We start from the raw sequence: 26,610 nt of genomic DNA on the forward strand, positions 1-26,610 counted from the left end.
ATTTGGTTGGCTATGGCAAAGAAATTTTCCAATACCTCCTCTGTACTTCAGCATGTCCTTGTCTCTACATCAGTTCCCTTACCCTTACTTTCAATCACAAAAAGAAAAGGAAAACAAAAAAGATATTGCCAGTAAACAGATCCCTCATTCCCTTGAGATAACTGGATGTATTAAACTTTGGTGCTTGAAAACCAAAACAGTTTTCCCTTTGTAAGCCAAGAATTAATAACTTCTTTCAAGTGAGGATAATTATTTGGCAAAATATGTAAAATGACAATTATAACTATGTCCTACTTTTAAAAAATTTAACTTAAAACTGTTAGACATATAGTTGCCTATTCACGAAAAACATTTTTGTGTGTGTGAAAGGATTCATGTCAGCATTCACTCTTAAAAACAAAATTTCGGCCAGGTGCAGTGGCTCACACCTGTAATCCCAGCACTTTGGGAGGCCAGCATGGGTGGATCACAAGGTCAGGAGATCAAGATTTCCTGGCTAACATGGTGAAACCCTGTCTCTACTAAAAATACAAAAAATTAGCCAGGCATGGTGGCATGTGCCTATAGTCCCAGCTACTCAGGAGGCTGCGGCAGGAGATTCACTTGAACCTGGGAGGTGGAGGTTGCAGTGAGCCGAGATCATGCTACTGCACTCCAGCCTGGGCAACAGAGCAAGACTCCCATCTCAAAAAATAAAATAAAATAAAATAAAAAATAAAAATAAATCCCTAGCATAATTGTTAGTTTACAGAGACTCAGAGACTTAATTCCTGAGTCCTAATTTAGATTAAGGATTCTGTCCTCTTTGCTGAGAACTGTCCTCTTCACCCAGAGTAGCCAGCCTCTGGCACCTACGTTCTAGTTTGTGACACCCTGCTTCCCACACCCCTTGACTGGACCAAGCTGAGCCATCAGAGTCACTCCTGGGGAATTTGGAGTTGGGATTCAAAAACAGCAAATCAGACTTTTCTGTTCACTTGAAATGAGGTTACCCATGCTCTAAAGTTAAGGCTGCCACTATGAGGTTACCATCTTCATTCTTGCACAGAAAGCTGATTTGCTATAGCACAGAAGAATGCCACAGAAGAGAAGAGAGAGAGAATGTGCACAGTATGTGTCCCCATAGCTTTTCAGTTCCCTCTTTCTTATAAGGTCTACCAAAACTTCATGCATTTGCTATCTTGAAAATACTTCCTTACGACAAATTTCTCCTTTTGACTTAAGCTAGATCTAGTAGTGTCAGCGTACTCACAACTGAAATAACCAGGAGTAAGAGAGACATCATAGTAAGCCGAAGAGAGATAAAAATACTCTGTCAAATTACAACAGGGAAAATGTATATTTAAAAAAAATGTATGATTCACCCACAAAGTGTGGAAGTCTATCTTCAATCATAAAGCCAAGCAGAACTATACAAGTATTAGTCATAATCTGAGATATTACATATAACCCATAGGTTAGCAGAAGATAAGCCCTCTTTGATTATGATGGATGTTTACTACAGTGAAATTTTTCTCACCCACGCCTCCTTCTCCCAACCACCACACCCTTCACCCCTGTTCTGTTTTCTTTTCTCACTTGCTTCACTCTAATTTCTCTGTAACTTAATAATTTTGTGAATTTTCTGGGCTGTAGCTATAGGAATTGCTGTGGTCATTCCACTCTAGCTATGCTGTTGACCAAAGGAAAATCTGATTTGATATTAAAGTATCATACTGATGTGGTGGAATACTGTGTATTTCCATTTCAACTACAAAATACACAACTGGACCAGAAAATGCTGCATGAAACAGTTCTCCATTTTAACTTCTACTCCTGCTTGGCCATGTACCTCCAAATGTCCATAATTTGTCCTTAACTAGACTTTTCTCTTCTCCTTCCCCCTTTTTTTCCCTTAATGCCTTATCTTTCTGAGGTTTGAGGCTGTACCTCTTTATCTCTATGTCATGAGAGTTGGTCAGAGGGAAAGCAGGTGTTTTCCTTCTAGAAAAGGCAGCTGGTATTAAGGGAGCGCCCTTATTAGGGTGGTCTTACTTTATCCACATCCTTAGGTTTCCCATCCACATCTAACAGTGTCTCCCACTGAACATGATATAACTGTCCATTTGGAGGGGAAAAACAGTTCTTTGCTTTCTCCTTTTGTGTAATGGTGCTTTGTTATGTTTACTGTCACCTCCACCTGTTATAGATCAAGCATAAAATGATGTCACAGTGCTAAGGCAAGCTCTTTTGGCTGAGCAGTCTAATCCTACAAGAATTTTAGTATCATGTGCTTTCCACTCAGATGCTAATTCAGCTCTTTTACTACTCACAAGAAATATTCTGGGACTCAATAGCATTACAAGTAATAAAATTTTAGTAACAATGATGACTTTGGAGGTTTTTGAAAACAAGTGCTTATTACCAGAATAGATATGTTTTAAGGCTCATGAAAACTTACTGTTGTACATATTAATATCTATTATATTTATTAAAGGGCTTTTAAGTATATTTGTTGAGCAAACTACTTTTTTTCATTTTTAATTTCACAAGTAAACATAAATATATAGCAATTGTGGAAAATCCAAACAACATAGAAGAAAAAATGTACAAAGTGGAAATTTCTCTTGACCCTCTTCTCCCAGCCCTCTTCAATTTCCAGAGGCCACCATTAATAACTGTCTGAGATTTACTCTTTGAAACTTTTTCCAATGCATTTTCTTACATATTTCCTATAGATATAGTTTTGAGCTTAGTAAATAAATAAAATGGGTTATTCTACACATGTTTTTCTGTTAACATTTTTTTCACTTAGAATACCTTGGAGATACTTCATGTCAATATATATTCCTTTTCTCATTCATTTTAACTCTTATACTGTGTCAGTAAAACGGGTGCTAATAATTTATTAAATAATTTATTTATGAACATTTAGAGGTTTCTAATTTCTCCAATTATACAGTGTTAAATTTGAAGGCATTGAACATGCATTTCATGGGCAAAAATGTATTTCCTGGGATAGACACTTAGACTCTCTGTACCAAAGGAAATACAAATTTAAAATTTGTTGACTACTGTCAAATCAACTTCCAGAAGTTCCACAGTAGTATATCAATGCTCATTTCTCTATAATCTCACTAACTCAATATTATGAATCTTTAATTTTAGGTAATTTTAGTTCCAAAACACACTCATCCCAGTCGTTTGACCAGTATTTATTAAACGTCTATTATGTAACGGTACTCTGTAAATGTTAGATACTCACTAGTGTGTTACACAACCACTCTTTTACCCATCGTTGCCTCCATTTTTGCCTTGATTACATTTTAAAGTAGACACAATAATATTGACTATAAAATTCATCAACCATACTGATCAAGTAATTATCCAATTATCTTCAAATATACTTTTGAATCGTACAGATTTCCTGAACCATTTTTCTTACAGGAGGAAATGATTCCTTTGGGAAAATGCTGGAAAAATACAAAGACCAGAGATTGTTACTAGCTGGGAGATTTTAATCTGTTACTCAATTTTTCTAAACTTCTGTTTTCTAGTCTCTACAATGAGAATAATAGGGGCACTTGCATTTAGGATTGATTTGAGGTTATAATGAGATAACATGTAGAAAACACTCAACAAATTCCTGATAACAATAATAGGTAACATTGCAGTTCATACAACATATCAGGCATCTTCAAGAGTTTTATATGTATCAAATCATTTGAGCCTCACCACAAGGCTATGAGGTGGTTACTTGCATTATCCTCATCTCAAAAGAAAGTGAGGAACAAAAGGTTAAATGTCTTTCAAGTGTCTCTCAGAAATCCTGCTGGGCTAAGACTGAACCCCAAAGGGCCTGGCTGCACAGCTAACTCCTCTAACAATCACACTCTACTATCTCCTGAATAGACAAGCAAGTAATAAATATTATTTCCTTTACTCTTCTTGCTTATAGCTGAGCCTATCCCAAGTATACACCCCAACCCACAGAATTTTAAACATGGTGATGGAAGATGATTCATTAAATTCATAAGCTTCATATTAATATATAGGCAATCAGGTAACAATATTTATGTATAATATATAGTAAAGGCTTCTATCCATGGATAGATTTCTCGTTTGCTGGAATGGCTCCCAGATGCTATATTGTAGAGAAGTGGCTCTCAAAATGTGGTCCTCCATGGACAGGCAGCATCAGCATTACCTGGGAACATGTTAGAAATGTACATTTTTGAGCCGCAACCCAGACTTTCTGTATCAGAAACTCTGGAAGTAGGGTCCAGCCATTTGTGTTTTAACAGGCCTTCCAGACAATTCTGAGGCACACTAAAGTTCAAGAACCACTGTTGTAGAGAATCCTTGTAATGGGTAAAGTAAAAGAAAATAAATAAGCCAAAGAACTTAGGTTGCCTTTCATAACAGGTGATATGGTGGGGAGGGGTTGGGGAATAAAATATAAGTGAGGCACAGATGCAGTACCTTGACTTGAAGAATGAACAAAAAGAAGAGATGTTTCTTTCAAGTTGCTTCAGTATGTAGATGGGAATAAGAAGTGGATGGCAATAGAGAATTTTAAAACATTTTGCTTTAACTTATAAAGTGGACCTACTTTCATTCCCTTTATATAAAACCTTAAATTTTTTCTTCAAGTATTCTTGATTATAACGCTTGTGTTTTTAAGGCATTTACTGTATATGCCAGACCACATGGGAGCCCCAGTTTTATTAGGGCTACACTAAGTTGCAATGCAACAAATTTAAGTCAAATAGCACTGAGTACACTTATTACAAATCAATCAAATTCTAAAATCACAAATGTTGCTGCTGAAAGACCTTACAAATCATAGAGATGATTGATTAGATACAATCATCAGATATAAATACATGTACAACAAGTTATGGAGTGTGCAGAGATGAGGCAGCCCAAGAAATATACCTATTTGTTACCTGGCAGGGTAGGCAGAGGAAGAGTGTATTCTATAAGAATCCAAAGAAACCCTTGTAGACCATGAGGGCAGAACTATATTTGTTTTATTCCCTATTGTATATCCAGTATCAATGCAAGTTTGACACATAGTATATGCTAAATAAGTGCCATTGTATAAATGAATTAATGAATAAGAACAATGGCAGGACAAAATGAGGATCAGTGGCCAAATCCTCCGTATTAATAATACCCCTAAGCTATCAGGAAACAGGTTACCACTTAACTCCCTGCGCAGAGGTCTCGCTATAGAAAAAATTCACCTTAAGTGAAGAATTTGAGGTGCAGAAGCTTAGCCTGGATAAAATGACTGGGTATTAGGAGGTATGATGACTGATAATTGGTATTTAATACCAGAGGTTGTGTCAGTTTGGGTTTGAAATGAAATTCAGGCTATTTCTGTACTTTATTTTCTGTAAAATAAAGATAATAATACTTACCTAATAGGGTATAAAACCAAATAATAAATACCAACATAAGATAGTATTGCTCAAGATCTCCTTCCAGCCTTTCCATCCACCACCTTCCAGCAGCCAGAAGGGGAATGGGGAGAGAGGGCTATAATCAAGAGCATACCAAATAAAATACAGATATATCCAGAACCTTTATAAGAAAATAAGAACTCAACACAGGGCTGTTTGTGGCTCAGTTATAGAAGGCAAACAGGAAGGCACTCGACTGGGAGACCTTGGTCTGAAGTTGTAGAAGGCCACAGTTGGTGTTTCAGGGAAGCCGACATGCATAATTACAAGAGATATGGCAGTAATCACAGCTGCAGCCAGGAATCAGAACAGTGACTCTCCCTGGCCCCTCTCCCACGTTCTCACATCCCCGTGGCTCACTTCATCACCTCCTTAGGTGAGATGCAATTACAATTGAAATTTCAATGCCTCTCCATCCTCAACCTACACCAAACACTTAATTAGTTTATTTCCATTGCACTTATTACCACTTCACATACAATATATTTCATTTATTTATTTGTCTGTTTCTTTCAAGGAGAGGGTGAGTTCCAGGTCTATTTTATTCATTACCATATACCTAATACCTAGGACAGTGCCTGGTACAATAAATATTGAAATGACTGAAATTTTTATTATTTGGTTTTATACCCTATTAGGTAAGTATTATTATCTCTATTTTACAGAAAACAAAGTACAGAAATTGCCTGAATTTCATTTCAAACCCAAACTGACATAAATTCTAGTATTAAAGTTGCTATTTGAATCTAGATCTGTCTCCCCACAAAGTATGTTCTCTTAAAGTAGATGTCATTTGAGTTTGAAAAATGAATAGTGCCAGGCATGGTGGCTCACACCTGTAATCCTAGCACTTTGGGAGGCCAAGGTGGGCGGATCACTTGAGGCCAGGAGTTAGACACCAGCCTGGCCAACATGGTGAAACCCTGTCTCTACTAAAATACAAAAAATTAGTCAGGTGTGGTGCATGCTTGTAGTCCCAGCTACTTGGGAGGCTGAGGCAGGAGAATTCTGTGAACCCAGGAGGTGGAGATTGCAGTGAGCAGAGATCATGTGTCACCGCACTCCAGCCTGGGCGACAGAGTAAGACTCTCCCTCAAAAAAATATAAATAAATAAACAGAATAATATTGAGACTACTTTTGTAATTTACATCATTTCTAAAAACTTGCATTCTGTTCTGTAGCTATAATCTCCACATTTATTTTATTCTTAGTCCTACAATATAAGACATTCAACATTCACAAGTCATTTTGCTATAGTTTCTCTGGGATCTCTCAGTTCATCTTTTATTAGTTTATTCAAGAAGAGTTCAGGAGAACTAATCTCTAATTGGTGCATGTTCAGAAATGTTTTCCTGTTTCCTTTCTACTTAAGTTTAGCTACATGTAAATTTCTTTTTTTTTTTTTTTGAGACGGAGTCTTGCTCTGTTGCCCAGGCTGGAGTGCAGTGGCGCGATCTCGGCTCACTGCAAGCATCGCCTCCTGGGTTCACGCCATTCTCCTGCCTCAGCCTCCCGAGTAGCTGGGACTACAGGCATCTGCCACCATGCCCCACTAATTTTTTCTATTTTTTAGTAGAGACGGGGTTTCACCGTGTTAGCCAGGATGGTTTCGATCTCCTGACCTCGTGATCTGCCCGCCTCGGCCTCCCACAGTGCTGGGATTACAGGCATGAGCCACCGTGCCCGGCTGTAAATTTCTTGATTGTGCTTCTTCTCCTTAAGAACTTTGAAGGTACAGTAGTCCCCACCTTATCCACACGGCATATATTCCAAGAACCACAGTGGATACCTGAAACCTTGAATAGTACTGAATCCCATATATACTATGTTTTTTCCTATACATATGTACTTATGATAAAGTTTAATTTATAAATTAGGCACAGTAAGCAATTAGCAATAACTAAAAATAGAAGAGAACAATTATAACAATATGCCAGCATCACTACTCTTGAGCTTTGGGGCCAATACTAAGTAAAACAAAGGTTACTTGAACGCACACACTGTGATATTGCAACGATCTGATAACCAAAACAGCTATTAAGGGACTAACAGGCAGTTAGCATGTACAGCGTGGATATGCTGGACAAAGGGATAATTCACTTCCTGCACAGGTCAAGGCAGGACAGTAGAGATTTCATCATGCTACTCAGAACAGCACACAATTTAAAACTTAATAATTGTTTATTTCTGGAATTTTTCATTTAATATTTTCAGACCAAGGTAACTAAAATCATAGAAAGTGAAACTGCAGATAAGGGGGGGACTACTGTATTTCTCTAATCTCTTCTATTATCAATAATAGTATTAAGCCTTCCTCAACCCATCATTCACCTTCATAGCTATCAACATTTTGCCAATCTTGTTTATTCTGCTTCCCCCAAAATTTTTGCAGACCCCAGATATCGTGATTTTTCCTATAAATGCTTTAGTATGTATGTCTAACTATATGCATTTCTAACTAATAAGCACTTTTTAAAAATATAATTACCATAAATTATCACAGCCCCCAAAATTAACAATAATTTCTTAATATCTATAGGGACCAAGACTATAGGGACCAAGAGTAGCAACGAGACCAATACGGGGCCTGTTGCAATAGCTAGTTGGAAAATACTTTGGATTGGACCTGGGTGATGTCCTTGAATGCAGTGAGAAGTTACAGGATTCAGAATACATTCCAAAGATAGTCAGCAGGATTTGCTAATGGATTAGATCTAGGGTGTGAGAGAACTAAAATAGTCAAAGATGACTCGACTCTGAGGTTTTGACCCAAGCTACTGTAAAGATAAAGTTGTCTTTTACTGAGATAAAGAAGACTGGGTAAGAAGAAGTTTAAGAGCTCAGTTTGGACAAAATAAGTATGAGAAGCTTATTAGGTATGCAAGAGGAGAAATCAGATAAGCAGTCAAATATATGAGACTGGAGTTCAGGAGAGATGTCTGAGCTAGAGATATAAAACTGGCAGTCATCAGCATAAAAATAGATATTTAAAACCATGGTATGGGGTGAAGTCACCAAGAGACTGAGTGTAGATATAGATAGAAAAGAGAAGAGATCCAATGACAAGAACCTGGGATAGTCCAATGTTCAGAGTTTGGAGGCATTAGAAGGAACCAGCAAATGAGATTGATGAGGAGCCAGTATGCTAGGGAAAAAAATCAATAATATTATCATCCGAAGGCCAAGTTTTTAATTTTATTTTGTTTTTAGCCACACGCAGAAGGCCAAATATTTTAAAGAGGAGGGGGAATTGACTGCATGAAATATTGCTATGTCAACTAAGATAAGAGCTTAGAATTGTCTATTGTGTTGAACCATTGACAAAAGCAATTATAAACTAGTGGGTCAAGATATTGAATAAATATAGAGTGTAGACAACTACTAGGGAGAAGTTTTTATTAAAGGAGAAGAGAGAAATGTGAAAAGTGCTCGAAAAAGAAGTGGAGCCAAGAGAAAAATTGTTCGATGAATTAAACAATTGATTCTGAGAAATAACATGTAAGTTATATAATGGTCCACTGGAAAAGTAACAATTAATGATGAGGCAAGGAGAAGAGGAATTGCTGGAGCAATGTCCCTGAGTAGGAAAAGGTGACAGGATCTAGGCCTTAGATGGGAGCACAGAGTATTCACCAGGATGTGTAAGTGTGGGTGCTATGAGAAGAGGATGTCAGGATGGAATTACATGTGCAAGAGATTTTGGGAGAAACACCTGTGAAGAATAAATGGAAAAGAGAGCAGGTGTAGGTTGGGGAGATCCTTCAGACTATGATGCAGGTCTGAGACCTGTAAATGAAGAAAGGGAATGAAGAGGACTGGGTAGCACTTCCAAATGTTAAACATACAGTTGTCATATGAACCAACAATTCCACCCCTAGGTATACACCCAAAGAAATGAAAACAAATATCCACACAAAAACCAGTACACAAATGTTCACTGCAGTATTATTCATAATAGCCCCAAAGCAGAAACAATCCAAATGTCCATCAACTGACAAATGCATAAATAAAATGTGATATAGCCATGCAATGGAATATTATTCATCAATAAAAGGAACAAAGTACAGATATATGCTGCAACATGGATGAACCTTGAAAACATCATGCTAACTGAAAGAAGCCACTCACAAAAGACCACGTATTGTATGATTCCTTTATATGAATTATCCAGAAGGAACCGATTTATAAAGACATAAAGTAGATTAGTGGATGTCTGGGGCCATAATGGTTTGGAGCACGGAGAGGGGGGTATTGGGTAGTGACTGCTAAAGAGTATGGGTTTCTTTTTTGGGTGATAAAAATTTTCTGAGATTGATTGTGGCGATGGTTGCATAACTCTGATTATAGTAAAAACTAGTATTGTACACTGTAAATAGGTGAATTGTGTGATATGTGAATTAAATCTCAATAAGGCTTAAAGAATGAAAAGGGAGGAGAAAGATTGGGTAGGAGGAGAGTTAGACCATAGTGCCACTATGAGAAAGTCTTTATCAGATCAATAAAAGATAGCAAAACAGAGGTTGCCTGTTAGGAGAATCACATGTGAGGCAAAAATGACCCAGCTCTAGTATCCTGGCTGGGAGGGGCCTGAGAGTCATGTGGGAAGAGGAAGAAAGAGTTTTGAGTATAAACCCTGAAAAGAGCTTCGAGTGTGAAACCACAAGTTCATCAGCGGGAGGCTGTCAGCCAACTACACACCTCATAGCAAATTCTCTTAAGCAGAGCACCTCCATGGCTGCCAAAGAGTAAGAGAAGGCAGGTCACGGGATACAAGACTGACAACTCATTCTTCCATTTGTTGAAATATTATTTTTTTCTATATATAGGAAGCAAGTTCATCAACTGACAGTAAATTTTGGGGGGCTTGAGGACAATATGTAGAGTCGTTGGAATGCAAAGGTAAAAGTGAAAACATGAAGTCATTTAGAAGAGCAGGAGGGTGAAAGGACCAAGAACATGTACTCTGATTATCAAGCAGCAGTCAGAGCCCACCAGATGCCTCAGCGGCACGTTTGAGACACAGCAGCACGGTTGTGGGGTTTTCGCCACCCACATTCAGCTGCACAAGTCAAAGCTCAGAATCTAAGATAAAGCAGGGTTGGAATTTTCCCAGGTGAGTAAGAGGAAGTGAAAAAAGGGCAAGGAAACTAAGAATGTATGCAAATAACTGATACAATAATTGATCAAGAAATTTAAACTGGGTAAACAAGGAAGGTGAGATGAGGTGGGTGAGGGGAACCAGATCAGAATGAATGGTTTGTTCCAGAAGGAGGTTGTTTGAAGGATTCTTGGAGTTAGGGTACTTAAGAGAGTGACCTAGAAATAGTGGAGCTAAAAGTGCAGAAGGCAGTGAGATTGTAAGAAAGCTTCTGCTGCCAGCTTGCCCACCATATTTCTATCATTCCAAACAGTTGTTGCCTCTCAAATCAAGGTGTGCCTCCTACTTTGGAGAACTATCCTCTGCTGGCTTAATCTAGACTCCACAGCCATGAGAATTCTTCTCTCCCATAGTCCCTCCTTGTATTTTGTGGTTCATAATTATAGTTATTTCCTAGATTTATCAAAAATGGCATTTACTTTTTTTTTTTTTTGAGACAGAGGTTTGCTCTTTCACCCAGGCTGGAGTGCAGTGGCAAAATCTTGGCTCACAAAAACCTCTGCTTCCCAGGTTCAAGCGATTCTCATGCCTCAGCCTCCCAAGTAGCTGTGATTACTGGCGTGCACCACTATACCCAGCTAATTTTTGTATTTTTTAGCAGAAACAGGGTTTCACCATGTTGGCCAGGCTGGTCTCGAATCCCTGGCCTCAAGTGATCCGCCTGCCTTGGCCTCCCAAGGTGCTGGTATTACAGGCATGAGCCACTGAGCCAGCATTTGCATTTTTTGTTTCTCATTCTCCTTGTTGTGTTTGAATGATTATCAAGGACAAGGGTGAACTTTGGTCTTTCTTCCACCACTTTTTTTAAACGGAAGCTAGTATTTCAATATGTATTCTCTTTACACTGTAATATTCGTTTAAGATTTAAGAAAGCAACTTCTTGTATGGATGTTATTGTCTGGAATGTTTAGTCTTGTCTGAAGGATGTTGATGGGAGAGAGGCCAGGAAAGAAGCAGCCTAATTCATCCCCATTTTCTTGTAAGCTTTGACAACGCATGTACTAGAAGGAGTGGAGATGGTCAATTTAAGTGGATTGGAGGGAAAATCACTTTTGGTTATTAGTATGTGTGAAAAGAATGACAATAAAAAACCTCAAGAGAATAATGGAGGTGTGAGAAACAGTAAAACGAAGTTTTTAATTGTTCACCCAATCTCACACAGGTTATTCAAATTTATCATTCCAGACTGGCAGTGATGGCTCTGTGGAAGGGGTCTAAAAGGGACAATCTAGTGGGAAGGGCAGTGCCAATCCCACAGGGGAATTTATACTGAAGCAACATTGTTTACCAAGCACTCTGTTTTTACTTGAACTAAGTATTTATTGAGGCACCTTTTACTTGAACTAAATATTTATTGGGATGTCTGATACAGTTTATTAGGAGGCTAAAGCCACCATCACCACCTCTAAGCGACCATCTGGCAATGCACTAGGATCGGGCTAATCTAAACTTTGAGGTCCATGACATATGAATGAGTAAAAGCAGCAGGCTGCAGAGCAACACACATGATATCATCTCACTTAAAAAAAGAGAAAAGAAAGAAGAAAAAATGAAAGAAAAAAATGTGTATGTATATGTGAAGAAAATCTAGAAGTATATTTCTATTAAAGGATGTTAACAGTGGTTATTTCTGAGGGATGACATTATAGGTAACTTAGTTTCTACATTGTGCTTTTATGTAATTTTCTGAATTTTTGCATAATTAGCATAAATTTCAATTTAGGGATAAAAAATTTATTTCTTCTATTAATTTTGAATAGATCTTCCCACTATTATTTTCATTTCCTAGAACTATGACTGACTTATAATAAGCTAACAATGAAAGTTTCTTAATGAATTATGAATGACTACATTAACCTTTTGACCACAAGCCATATCATGTAAATGAAGATTTCATATTTAAGCTTAACATAAGCTTAATTGAATTCTCAGAATAGATTTCTTGTATTCTCCATACATTGAATCATAGGGTTGCAGCCCACTCTCTGAGGAACAAGAGGCTGTGTAGAAATAGTTCAGGGTTTCCAGAAACAGGGACGTATTTTCCCATCAAACAGATACTCATATATATATGTACACACACACACACACACACACACACACACACACGTACATATGGGAAAACATGTCCCTGTTTGGTAAGTAAAATGGGATGGATTTTGTAATTAAATTTGTTTTAATAAAAAGAGGTCTGTTACTGCCAAAAATTTAAAAACACTACTCTAGTACATGGAACTACTCAATGCTTGAATCTTTTTAAAGTCTTCTTGACACGTGGTCTATCTAAAACATTGCAGTATTATCTGGGACTACGCCATCTCCTTAATTGTCTTATTAAGTTACCTAAATAAAATATGATCTCTTGGGCTGGGCGCGGTGGATCATGCCTGTAATCCCAGTATTTAGGGAGGCCAAGGCGGGTGGATCATTTGAGGTCAGGAATTTGAGACCAGCCTGGCCAACATGGTGAAACCCTGTCTCTATTAAAAATACAAAAAATTAGCCAGGCATGGTGGCGCTCGCCTGTAATCCAGTTACTTGGGAAGCTGAGGGAAGAGAATAGCTTGAACCCAGGAGATGGAGGTTGCAGTGAGACGAGACTGCATCACTACAATCTTGTCTCAAAAAAATAAAAATAAAATAAAATAAGATCTCTTACCAGAAATCTAAGTGCAGGCTAATCAAATATAACTAACTATTTTTAAGTGTGGGCCTCTATATGAACTCCTATATTCCATTTTTTAAAAGTTATTAATTTAAAGGTTCATTCAGATGCCATTTTCAGTGGCAAAACTCATTGCTAATCAAAGTGTTGTCACTTAGCCAGCAACATCAGCATCACCTGGGAACTTGTTAGAAATGCAGACTCTCAGTGACGTCCCTCTTGAATCAGAATCTGCATTGAAACAAGATCCCAAGGTAATCCTATGAACATTTATGTTTGAGAAGCACTGACATAATTACCTCGTGGCCAGGGGCATATTTGTATTAGGTGTGAACTATTATATGGAGCGAAAGGATGCTCACCAATGGTTCTCAAACTTGTCCCCATATTGTGATTGTCTAGGGGGTGTTAAAATATACTGATTTAGTTGAAAAAAATGCTCCTCCACAACAAAGAAGGAAAAAAAGCCTGATGTCTGAGCCTCAACCCCCATAGATTCTGATTCTTAATTGGTCTGGCGTACAGCCTGGGTATCAGGATATTTTTAAATTCCCAAGTGGGTCTAATGTGCAGCTGAGTTTGAGAACCACTGCTCTACATTAAAGGTTCCTAGTCTATGGTTGTGTATGAGAATCACTTAAGGAATTTTTAAAAATCTCAGCACTTTAGCCTTACCCCTAGGGACTGTGATTCAACTGATCTGGGGAGGAGCTACTGGGAAGTGGGCATGCCCAGGTTGCACGGGATTCTTTAAGGGAGTAGAAAGTGAAGAGAATGAAGAAAAATGAACAGAGCCTAAGAGACTTCTTGGACATCATCAAGCATACCAACATACACATAATATGAGTCCCAGAGGGAGAAGAGAAAAGGGGCCAGAAACAATATTTGAAAAAAATAATGGCCAAAAACATCCCAAATTGATTAAAGAAATGAATCTATACATCCAAGAAACTCAGTGACTCAAAGAAAGATAAAGTAAAAGACATCCACATGAAGACATATTATAGTCAAATTGTCAAAGGCAAAAATAGAGAATCTTGAAAGTAGCAAGAAAGAAGCAACTCATCACATACAAGGGATCCAAAATAAGATTATAATCTGATATCCATCCACAAACAATGGAACCATAACATGGTAGGATGACATATGGAAAGTGCTGACAGAAAATCTGTGAACTAAAAATTTGATATCTGGCAAACTCATTCTTCAAAAAAAGGAAGAAAAACTTTCCGTTTCTGGAACATGAAGTTGTCACTTCATCCTAACAATAAGTTAAAAGCTGGGAAAACTGAAAAATCAATAATTCTACTTAGATGTATAAGAGAAGTGAGATTATAAGGCAAACCACTCCCTAAAAATTAAAGAGAGAGAGAGAAAGAGACAGACAGAGGGAGAGAGAGAGAGAGAGAGAGGGAGAGAAAGGCAAATACAGAGAATAATGACTTCCTGGAGTGGAAACCCAAGAGCAGAAACCTCCACCAGAATCAGTGCTAGGGTAGGAAAATCTAAACTGTAACTGACAAATTGCTGGAGGCTCAATGTGAACAAAGCTAAGATATGAAAATGTCAAAGGGACTCAGTCATTATGTTGGGAGAAGTACACTTTTGTGAGTTTTGACTCTAGGAGCTCAACCAGGTTTCATAGTGAAAATTTGTGAGAAATCATTGAATGCTGCTGCCAGAGGAGAGGAAAAGTAATCTTTTTGAAATATGCCAGAACATCCTGTTCTAAACAAGGCCTACCCTTGAGAGAAAATAGTCTACCATAACCTAAAATACTGAGGTTTTATCAGAGTGTAACCCACCTAAGAGAAAGGAAATACCCAACTCAAGCCACCTCTAGCCTTCTATGTAGGAGAAAAAAAATACCAGACTCCAGATACCTCTAGCCATTCTGTGTGACCTAAGAAAGGAGATGGGAGGAAAATTGAAAAATGTTTATGAAGTTCATAGTCCAGAGAAAAAACTCACTAGAAGATTGAGAGCTAATTATAGGACTATAGAATGCTTCCCCTGCCCCAACACCTTACCACCTCAAAAACAGAGGTCTATTTTTGGAGGTTCTTTTACTCAGTATATCATATCTGGCTTTTAATTAAAAATCACAAGACATATTAAACAGCAAAAAAAAAAAAAAACCCAAACACAGAAAAAATATAATTTGAAGAGACAGAGCAAGCATCAAAACCGAACTCAGATATGACAGGAATGTTGAAATTATCAGACCAGGAATGCAAAACAAGTATGATTAATATGCCAAGGGCTCTAATGGATAAAGTACACAATATGCCAGAACAAGTGGGCAATGTAAACAGAGAGATGGAAATTCTAAGAAATAATAAAAAATAAATGCTAGAGATCAAAAATTCTGTAACAGAAATGAAGAATGCTCATTACTAGACTGGACATGGCTGAAAAAAAGGCTTGCTTGAGGATATGCCGATAGAAATTTTCAAAATGGAAAAAGCAAAGAGAAAAAAGACTGAAAAAAACAGAACAGAATATCTATGACCTCTGGGACAACTACAAAAAGTAAAATATATATATAATGAAAATATCAAATAAAGAGAGAAATGAACAGAAGAAATATTTGAAGCAATAATGACAGATAATTTCCCCAAGTTAATGTCTAATATTAAGCTACAGATCCAAAAACTCAGAGACACCAAGCAAAATGAACTTTAAAAAAAGTATACCTAGACATATCATATTCAAACTGCAGAAAATAAAGGATAAAGAGAAAAAAATTTAAAGAAAAAAAAAACCTTCCAAGATGCCAGAGGAAAAAATATCTTACTTATACAGAAAGAAAAATGAGAATTGCATCTGACTTCTTGTCAGAAACCAAGCAAGCTGGAAAAGAAAAAAGTAAAATCTTTGGTGTTGGGAGAAAAAAAAAACCCACAAACTTAGAATTCTGTACCCTACAAAATTATCCTTCAAAAGTGAAGGAGAAATAAAGACTTTTTCAGACAAACAAAAACTAAGGGGACTTGTTGCCAGTAGACCTGCCTTGAAGAAATTTTAAAAGTTCTTCAGAATAAAGGAAAATTATGTAGGTCAGAAATTCAGATCTACATAAAGAAAGGAAGAGCATCAGAAAACGAATAAGTCAAGGTAAAATTTAAAAATTTATTTTTCAGGCTGGGTGTGGTGGCTCACTCCTGTAATCCCAGCTTGACCTTTGGGAGGTCAAAATAGCAACAAAGTATTTAATTATGTATGTTTATATACATATAGATATATTCTATGTATACTTATGTACAAGTGAAATGAATGACCATAATAACACAAGGTATTGGAGGGAGAAATTAGAATTATTCTGTTGTTATACAGTACTGGTACTATCCATAAAGCAGTATAGCATTATTTGAGACTTGGATTAGCTATAAATGTATATTGCAAATGCTAGGTGAACTACCAAAAAAAAGCCTTTAAAAAAGTAGAATGGTATGCTAAGAAAGGAGAGAAAATGGAATCATATAAAATGTTCAATTAACACCACAAAAGGTAGAGAAAGAATGGCAGACAAAAATAGGAAAAAAACAAATGGAAAAATGGATAACAGTAACAAATATGGTAGAAATTGATCCAACTATATTAATAATCACCAATCAATGGTCTAAATACACCAACTAAAAGGATTACCAGAGTGAATTAAAAGATCCTAGGCTGTGCACAGTGGCTCATGCCTATAATCCTAGTGTTTAGGAAGGCCAGGTTGGGAGGATTGCTTTAGACCAGAAGTTCAAGACCAGCCTGGGTAACATAGTGAGACCCCCATCTCTACACAAAATTTAAAAATTAGCTGTGTGTGGTGGCACTTGCCTGTAGTCCTAGCTACTGGGGAAACTGAAGCAGGAGGGTTGCTTGAGCCCAGGAGTTGGAGGCTGCAGTGAGCTACGATCATGCCCCTACACTCCAGTCTAGACAACAGAGTGAGACCTTGTCCCCCACCAAAAAAGAAACAAAGAAAGAAAGAAAATAAGACCCAAATATATGTTCTCTACAAAATAAAAAAAGCACTTTAAATACAAAGACACATATAGATTCACTAGGAATTGCAAATTAAAACAATAAGATACTACTACCTACCTATAAGAATGACCAAACTCCAAAACACTCACTGCACCAAATGCTGGCAAGGATGTAGAGTAACAGGAACTCATTGATTGCTGGTAGGAATGCAAAATGGTCACTACTACTATTAAAAACAAAGCCTTTTTTTTTGCCAGGGGTGGGGGTGGAGGATGGAGTCTCTCGTTCTCACCCTGTTGCCCAGGCTGGAGTGCAGTGGCGGAATTTTGGCTCACTGCAACCTGTGCCTCCCAGGTTCAAGGGATTCTTGTGCCTCAGCCACCGGAGTAGAAAACAAAGCCTATTTTTAATGGATAAATAAAACATATTCATAATATAAAATAAAAATTGAGAGAGTTTGTCACTAGTAGACCTGCCCTACAATAAATGTTAAAGGGACTCCTCCAGGGTGAAAGGGAGGGACACTAAGAACAAAGGTAAAGGTAGCTGCATAAGTAAATATAAAGGACAATAGTATTGCATATATGGTTTATAACTCTTTTCTATATGATTTAAATGACAAATGAATAAAACAATTATTAAAATGCTATGTTAATGTGCATTCAATGTATAAAGATATAATTGTGACAATAACAACAGAAAGGGGAAAGGGATGGGGCTGGAAAGGAGTACAGTATTTACCTACTATTGAAAATAAGGTATTGGTATTAATTTAAACTTTATTGATGTAAAGTTAAGATATTGTAATCTCCAGATAACCACTAAGGAAAAAACTTTAAAATATACAGAAAAAGAAATGAGAAGGAAATCAAAACAAGAAAGCTTGATCTAAGAGCAAGTTGTCAGAATAGTTCTTTGGCTCCAGTCTCCCTCACAGAAATCCAACTAGCAACTATCCATGGACAAGAATTCCTCTGTGAATACCTCAGAACTTGAAAGTGAGGCTGAGACATCCTCTGGGACAGGAGAATGGAGACAAGTTGCATTCAAAGGGTAAAAGGAATAGCTTCAATTTGACTGCAAAGTATACTTCCCCCAAGCCTGCACAGCACCACACAGAGAGGATTCCCCTAGGTCCACAGTTTCCACTGTGGGAAAAGAGAGTTGGAGGCAAACATTCAGCTTCCTCGCCAGTCTGGAGCCCTTTGAAGACAGATCACTCCTGTCTTGCCCCATGGGGAACATAGGGCAGGCAGAGGTGGTGGTGGTATAAACAGGGATAGGCCATCTGGGGCGGGGCTTATAGTGGCTAACATGCAAATTTTGGTGGTGGCTCTGCATTCTGGCCAGCAGAAGCGCTTCACCAGAGAAACTGGCCAACAGAATTGCTCCTAACACAAAGAAATAATAAATGCTTGAGGTGATGGATACCCCAATTACCCTGATCAAAACATTGTATGCCTATATAAAAAATCACATGTACCCTGTAAATATGTACAGCTATTATGTTTTCACTATTTTTGTGAAGAATGTCACTGGTATTTTGATAGGGATTGCATTGAATCTGTGGATCATTTTTGACAGTATGATTATTTTCACAATATTAATTCTTCCAATCCATGAACATGGCATGTCTTTTCATTTATTTATGTTTTCTTCAATTTTTTCATCAGTGTTTTATAGTTTTCCTTTTAGAGATCTTTCACCTCTTGGTTAAACTGATTCCTAGGGGTGTTTTTGTACCTAGTATAACTGCGATTGCATTCTTGATTTCTTTTTCCATTAGTACATTGTTGGTGTCTAGAAATGCTACTGATTTTTGCATGTTGGTTTTGTATCCTGAAACTTTGCTGAATTAATTCATTAACACTAACCTAGGCTGAAGAAGTTTGGGGCAGTGACAGCAGCAGTGTAAGTTGTTGATATCTTTAGTGTCAAAAGTTTTTAGGGTCTTCCTATTTTGGGATTCCCCACAACATGGAGACTTAGCCAAAGGGATCCCTCTTAGTGTCAGGTCTGACATGGCCTATAAGCAGTTGTAGAGGCTCTGAGTTCCAGGTGCAGGTGCTCAGGGTGGCTGAGGGGCCACACGGACCTAAGCTCAGGGTGTCTTGTGACCCCATTGTGGCACCTGGGTCTTAGGGTTCAGGTTTGTTCTCTGTGGCCAGGTTAGATGTATCATGCCCACAGACTCAGGTTCTGTGACTCCCAGGCATCTTCTGGCAGCTCAGGCCCATGGAGCGTGTGATTCTACCCCTGGAGGGCAGGGCAAAGCACTGGCCTGGCTCAGGGGAAGAAGGGGTACTCTGGAGGCTTGGGCCTACAGAGCAGGGTATGGCTGCAATTTGGGAATATGAGTGATAAGGCTCAGTAGCAAATCATATCCCAAAGGATGAAGCATCATACAGTGGTGACTCTAGACCCTGGGATAGTGGGACTCAGCAGTATCCTAGACTCTGTGAAACCAGGATCAATGGCAACAAGTACCCCAAAATGGCAGAGCACAGCTGTCCTTTGAGCCCTGTGGGGCATGGAACAATGACTCTACTTCTTGGATAGAGGGGCAGGGCTCTCCCCAGGGAGCAGAGTCTCTGTAGCTCAGACTCTAGAGCTAGTCCAGCTCCAGGAAAGCAGGGCAGTAGAGTTATTTGGCCTATAAGTGTTGTGTCTCAGCTCAGTCACTGCCCTACTTCCCTGGGACGCATGGTACTACATCATCTCATCTCTGGGATGCACAGTTGCTCAGATTGGCCAGGTCACCAGTTCCCCAGAGGATGATGTGCCACTTCAGCTCAGGCCTTGGGGGGTGTGACTGTCCAGATAAATTCATAATTACTAGTCCCACAAAGATATAATAGAAAGAAAAAATCAATGGAGCCTGACCCCAAAATGATCTAGCTGTAAGAATAAAGACTAGAATTTTAAAGCAGCCATTATATTATGCTCAAAAATGTGAGGGAAAAATACACTTTTAATGAATGGATAGATAGGATACTCATTAAAAAAATAAAAACTATAAACAGGAACAAAACACTTTTTCTAGAAGTAAAAATATACTATGTGAAAAAATTATATTGTATATTTGAATATATATTTGAAAACTGCTAAGAATGTAGATTTTAAATTATCTCACAACAAAAAAATATATATGAGGTTATGGATATGTCAATCAGCTTGATTTAATCATTCTACAATGTATACATATATCAAAACATCACACTACACATTATAAATATACATGATTATTTATTAATATAAAATTTCTAAATTATATATATAAATATATATTATATATATAATTTCTAAAAAGACATAACCTAATTTATTCAAAGAGTAATAGAAAACTGAAAGTGTATGCATGCAATAAGTATGGCATTGTTAAATTCATTAGAGGACTGCATACAAAAAAATGGGATTATGCAAATTCTCTTTAAAAAAAAATTTTTTTTTTTTTTGAGACAGAGTCTTGCTCTGTCACCACGGCTGGAGTGCAGTGGCATGATCTCGGCTCACTGTAACTTCCGCCTCCTGGGTTCAAGGGATTCTCCTGCATCAGCCTCCCGAGTAGCTGGGATTACAGGTGTGTACCACGCCCAGCTAATTTTTGTATTGTTAGTAGAGACAGGGTTTCACCATGTTGGCCAGGCTGGTCTTGAACTCCTGACCTCAAGTGATCCACCTGCCTTGGCCTCCCAAAGTGCTGGGATTACAGGTGTGAGCCACCGCACCTGGCCTCAATTCTCTTTTTAAAAAAATTAAAATTCTCTGGGTGAACTTAAAAGCATAAGATGAAAGATAAGTTTCTGAACTTAAAGATAGGTGGGTAGAAATTATCCAAGCTGAAGAAGAGAGAAAAACATTGGTGAAAAAGAGAACAAAGCCTCAAGGATTAGAGTACAGTATCAAATATTCTAACATTTATCTAATGAAGTCCCACAAGAAAAAAAGGAGAGAATAGAAAAAATATATGTATTTGATAAAATAATCACTGAAAATTTCCCACACTTAGTGAAAGCATAAATTTATAGATTCGAGAATATGAAAAACTTCCAAAGATGATAAATATGAAGAAAATTGCATCTAAGAACATGAAAGTCCCATAGTTCTTAAAACATGAGTCATGGACCCCTAGGGATCAAAATAATATGAAGATAATATTTGCCTTTTTTTTTTTTTTTTTTACTGTGTTGACATTTACACCAATGGGGCAGAAACAATAGTGGACCAAACTGCTGGGGCCTTAGCATGAGTCAAGGCAGTGTCACCAAACTACACTTAACAATTACTGTCTTTTATACCACTAGAAACTCAGTTTAAAAAAAAAAAAAGAAGAAACCAGTTTTACTTAAGAATATTCTTGATGAATCAATAAAAATTATTAATTTAATTAACTCTTGGCCCCTGAATGTACACCTTTTTTTCATTAACAGACTTAATTTATTAGAGCAATTTTAGGTTTTTCCAAAAATTTTGAAGATCTTACAGAGAGTTCCACATACCCTCTTTATCGCCCACTGACAGTTGCCCCTATTATTAGTATCTTACATTCATGTGGTATATTTGTTACAATCATGAGCCAATATTGATACATTAAAATTAACTGAAGTCTATAGTTGACATTAGGGTTCACTCTTGGTGTTGTACAATTCCCTGAGTTTTTTATACTGTCATGTTTCCACCATTACAGGATCATACAGAATAGTTTCACTGCCTAAAAATCCCATGCTTCAGCCGGGTGCAGTGGCTCACGCCTGTAATCCCAGCACTATGGGAGGCCAAGGCGGGCGGATCACGAGGTCAGGAGATCAAGACCATCCTGGCTAACACGGTCAAACCCTGTCTCTACTAAAAAAATACAAAAAAATTAGCTGGGCGCGGTGCCAGGCACCTGTAGTCCCAGCTACTTGGGAGGCTGAGGCAGGAGAATGGCAGGAACCCCGGAGGCGGAGCTTGCAGTGAGCCGAGATCACACCACTGCACTCCAGCCTGGGTGACAGAGCGAGACTCCATCTCAAAAAACAAACAAACAAAAAAATTCCATGCTACTCCTATTCATCCCTTCCCTTCTCCCACCAAGCCCCTGGCAACCATTGATCTTTTTACTAAATCCATAGTTTTGCTTTTTCCAGAGCATCATATGTTGGAATCATATATTATATAGCCATTTCAGATTGGGTTCTTTCACTCAGTAATATGCACTTACGTTTCCTCCATGTTTCTTCATGGTTTGATAGCTCATTTGTTTTTTTATCTCTGAATGATACTCCATTGTCTGGATGTGTCACAGTTTATTTATCCGCTCTTCTACTGAAAGACTTCTTTACAGCTTCTAAGTTTTGGCAAATATGAATAAAGCTGCTATAAACATTCATGTGCAGGTTTTTGTGTGGATATGTTTTCAATCCATTTGAGTAAATACCAAGAAGCTGAATAACTAGATCATATGGTAAGAGTATGTTTAGTTTTACTAAAACTACTCTGTTTAATAGTTCAGTAAGAAACTGCCCAACTGTCTTTCAAAGTCATTGTACCATTTTGCATTTCCACCAGCAACAAATGAGAGTTCCTGTTTCTCCAAATTCTTGGCAGCGTTTTGTGTTGTCAGTGTTTTGGATTTTGGCCATTCTAATAGATACATAGTGATATATCATTGTTTCAAATTGCAATTCTCTAACGACATGATGTTGAGCATTTTTCATATGTTTATTTGCCACTTGTATATCTTCTTTGGTGAGGTGTCTGTTAAGGAATTTTACCCGCTTTTTAATTGAGTTATTAACTATACATATTTTTAATATTCTATATGATGAAATCAGAAGTACACATAAAGCACTTCTGCTGTATACAGACATATGACGGTTTTCTTGAGGAAGAGCACTTGTGTGATTGTTTGAGTTGTGAGGTGAATTAGCTGAGTTTTTCACAGACCACCATTTTTTACTTGAAAGAGTGACTGTTAAACTATGGCTATTCAGAATAGGATATTGACAAACATTTTATTTAAAAGGAACAAAACTAGCTTATTTCAACAGGAAAAACTTAAGTGATAAATATAAAATTCAAGCTTTCAAGCAAAAATTAGAATTTTTGTTTAATGCAAGCACAAGTTTTTCATGTATTTATTTATTTAGAGACAGGGTCTCACTGTGTCACTTAGGCTAGAGTACAGTGATGTGATCATGGCTCACTGCAGCCTGACCTCTCTGGCTCAAGCAACTCCTCTGCCTTGGCCTCCTAAAGTGCTGGGATTACAGGCATAAGCCATAGAACCTGACCAGAATTTTGGAACACATATCTGCCAGCACAAGCTTGACGGCCTTTCAATACATAAAAACTTTTCTGATGAGATTGGTGGTGCTATTAACGAATGTTATTATAGTCTGAGCCATCATGGCCGAATAGGAACAGCTCCAGTCTACAGCTCCCAGTGTGAGCGATGCAGAAGATGGGTGATTTCTGCATTTCCAACTGAGATACCAGGTTCATCTCACTGGGAAGTGCTGGACAGTGGGGGCAGGAAAGCGGGTGCAGCACACCGTGCATGAGCCAAAGCAGGGCGAGACATCACTTCACCCAGGAAGCGCAAGGGGTCAGGCAATTCCCTTTCCTAGTCAAAGAAAGGGGTGACAGATGGCACCTGGAAAATCGGGTCACTTCCACCCTAATACTGCACTTTTCCAACGGGCTTAACAAACGGCACACCAGGAGATTATATCCTGCACCTGGCTCGGAGGGTCCTACACCCATGGAGACTCGCTCAAGGCTAGCACAGCAGTCTGAGATCAAACTGCAAGGCAGCAGTGAGGCTAGGGGAGGGGCGCCCACCATGGCCGAGGCTTCAGTAGGTAAACAAAGCGGCCCGGAAGCTCGAACTGGGTGGAGCCCACCACAGCTCAAGGAGGCCTGCCTGCCTCTGTAGGCTCCACCTCTGGGGGTAGGGCACAGACAAACAAAAGGCAGCAGTAACCTCTGCAGACTTAAATGTCCCTGTCTGACAGCTTTGAAGAGAGTAGTGGTTCTTCCAGCACGCAGCTTGAGATCTGAGAATGGGAAGACTGCTTCCTCAAGTGGGTCCCTGACCCCGGAGTACCCTAACTGGGAGGCACCCCCCAGTAGGGGCGGACTGACACCTCACATGGCCGGGTACTCCTCTGAGACAAAACTTCCAGAGGAATGATCAGGCAGTAGCATTTGCAGTTCACCAATATCCGCTGTTCTGCAGCCACCGCTGCTGATACCCAGGCAAACGGGGTCTGGAGTGGACCTCCAGCAAACTCCAACAGAACTGCAGCTGAGGGTCCTGACTGATAGAGGGAAAACTAACAAACACCAAAAACCCATCTGTAAGTCACCATTATCAAAGACCAAAGGTAGATAAAACCACAAAGATGGGGAAAAAACAAAGCAGAAAAACTGGAAACTCTAAAAATCAGAGCACCTCTCCTCCTCCAAAGCAATGCAGCTCCTCACCAGCAACGGGACAAAGCTGGACAGAGAATGACTTTGATGAGTTGAGAGAAGGCTTCAGAAGATCAAACTACTCCGAGCTAAAGGCGGAAGTTCGAACCCATGGCAAAGAAGTTAAGAACCTTGAAAAAAAATTAGACTAATGGCTAACTAGAATAACCAATGCAGAGAAGTCCTTAAAGGACCTGATGGAGCTGAAAACCATGGCATTAGAACTACGTGACGAATGCACAAGCCTCAGTAGCTGATGCAATCAACTGGAAGAAAGGGTATCAGCGATGGAAGAAGAAATGAATGAAATGAAACGAGAAGAGAAGTTTAGAAAAAAAGAATAAAAAGAAATGAACAAAGCCTCCAAGAAATATGGGACTATGTGAAAAGACCAAATCTACGTCCCATTAGTGTACCCAAAAGTGATGGGGAGAATGGAACCAAGTTTGAAAACACTCTGCAGGATATTATCCAAGAGAACTTCCCCAATCCAGCAAGGCAGGCCAACATTCAAATTCAGGAAATACACAGAATGCCACAAAGATAGTCCTTGAGAAGAGCAACTCCAAGACACATAATTGTCAGATTCACCAAAGTTGAAATAAAGGAAAAAAATGTTAAGGGCAGCCAGAGAGAAAGGTTGGGTACCCACAAAGGGAAGCCCATCAGACTAACAGCTGACCTCTCGGCCAAAACTCTACAAGCCAGAAGAGAGTGGGGGCCAATATTCAACATTCTTAAAGGAAAGAATTTTCAACCCAGAATTTCATATCCAGCCAAACTAAGCTTCATAAGTGAAGGAGAAATAAAATCCTTTACAGACAAGCAAATGTTGAGAGATTTTGTCACCACCAGGCCTGCCCTAAAAGAGCTCCTGAAGGAAGCACTAAACATGGAAAGGAACAACTGGTACCAGCCACTGCAAAAACATGCCAAATTGTAAAGATCATCGAGGCTAGGAAGAAACTACATCAACTAATGAGCAAAATAACCAGCTAACATCATAATGACAGGATCAAATTCACACATAACAATATTAACCTTAAATGTAAATGGGCTAAATGCTCCAATTAAAAGACACAGACTGGCAAATTGGATAAAGAGTCAAGACCCATCAGTGTGCTGTATTCAGGAAACCCATCTCAGGTGCAGAGACACATATAGGCTCAAAATAAAGGGATGGAGGAAGATCTACCAAGCAAATGGAAAACAAAAAAAGGCAGGGGTTGCAATCCTAGTCTTGGATAAAACAGACTTTAAACCAACAAAGATCAAAAGAGACAAAGAAGGCCATTACATAATGGTAAAGGGATCAATTCCACAAGAAGAGCTAACTGTCCTAAATATAAATGCATCCAATACAGGAGCACCCAGATTCATAAAGCAAGTCCTGAGTGACCTAAAAAGAGACTTAGTCTCCCACACAATAATAATGGGAGATTTTAACACCCCACAGTCAACATTAGACAGATCAACAAGACAGAAAGTTAACAAGGATATCCAGGAATTGAACTCAGCTCTGCACCACGCGGACCTAATAGACATCTACAGAACTCTCCACCCCAAATCAACAGAATATACATTCTTTTCAGCACCACACCACACCTATTCCAAAATTGGCCACATAATTGGAAGTAAAGCACTCCTCAGCAAATGTAAAAGAACAGAAATTATAACAAACTGTCTCTCAGACCACAGAGCAATCAAACTAGAACTCAGGATTAAGAAACTCACTCAAAACTGCTCAACTACGTGGAAACTGAACAACCTGCTCCTGAATGACTACTGGGTACATAATGAAATTAAGGCAGAAATAAAGATGTTCTTTGAAACCAATGAGAACAAAGACACAACATACCAGAATCTCTGGGACACATTCAAAGCAGTGTGTAGAGGGAAATTT

The sequence above is a fragment of the Gorilla gorilla genome, chromosome 13 (genome assembly GCF_029281585.2).
Source record: "Gorilla gorilla gorilla isolate KB3781 chromosome 13, NHGRI_mGorGor1-v2.1_pri, whole genome shotgun sequence".
Taxonomy (NCBI): Eukaryota; Metazoa; Chordata; class Mammalia; order Primates; family Hominidae; genus Gorilla; species Gorilla gorilla.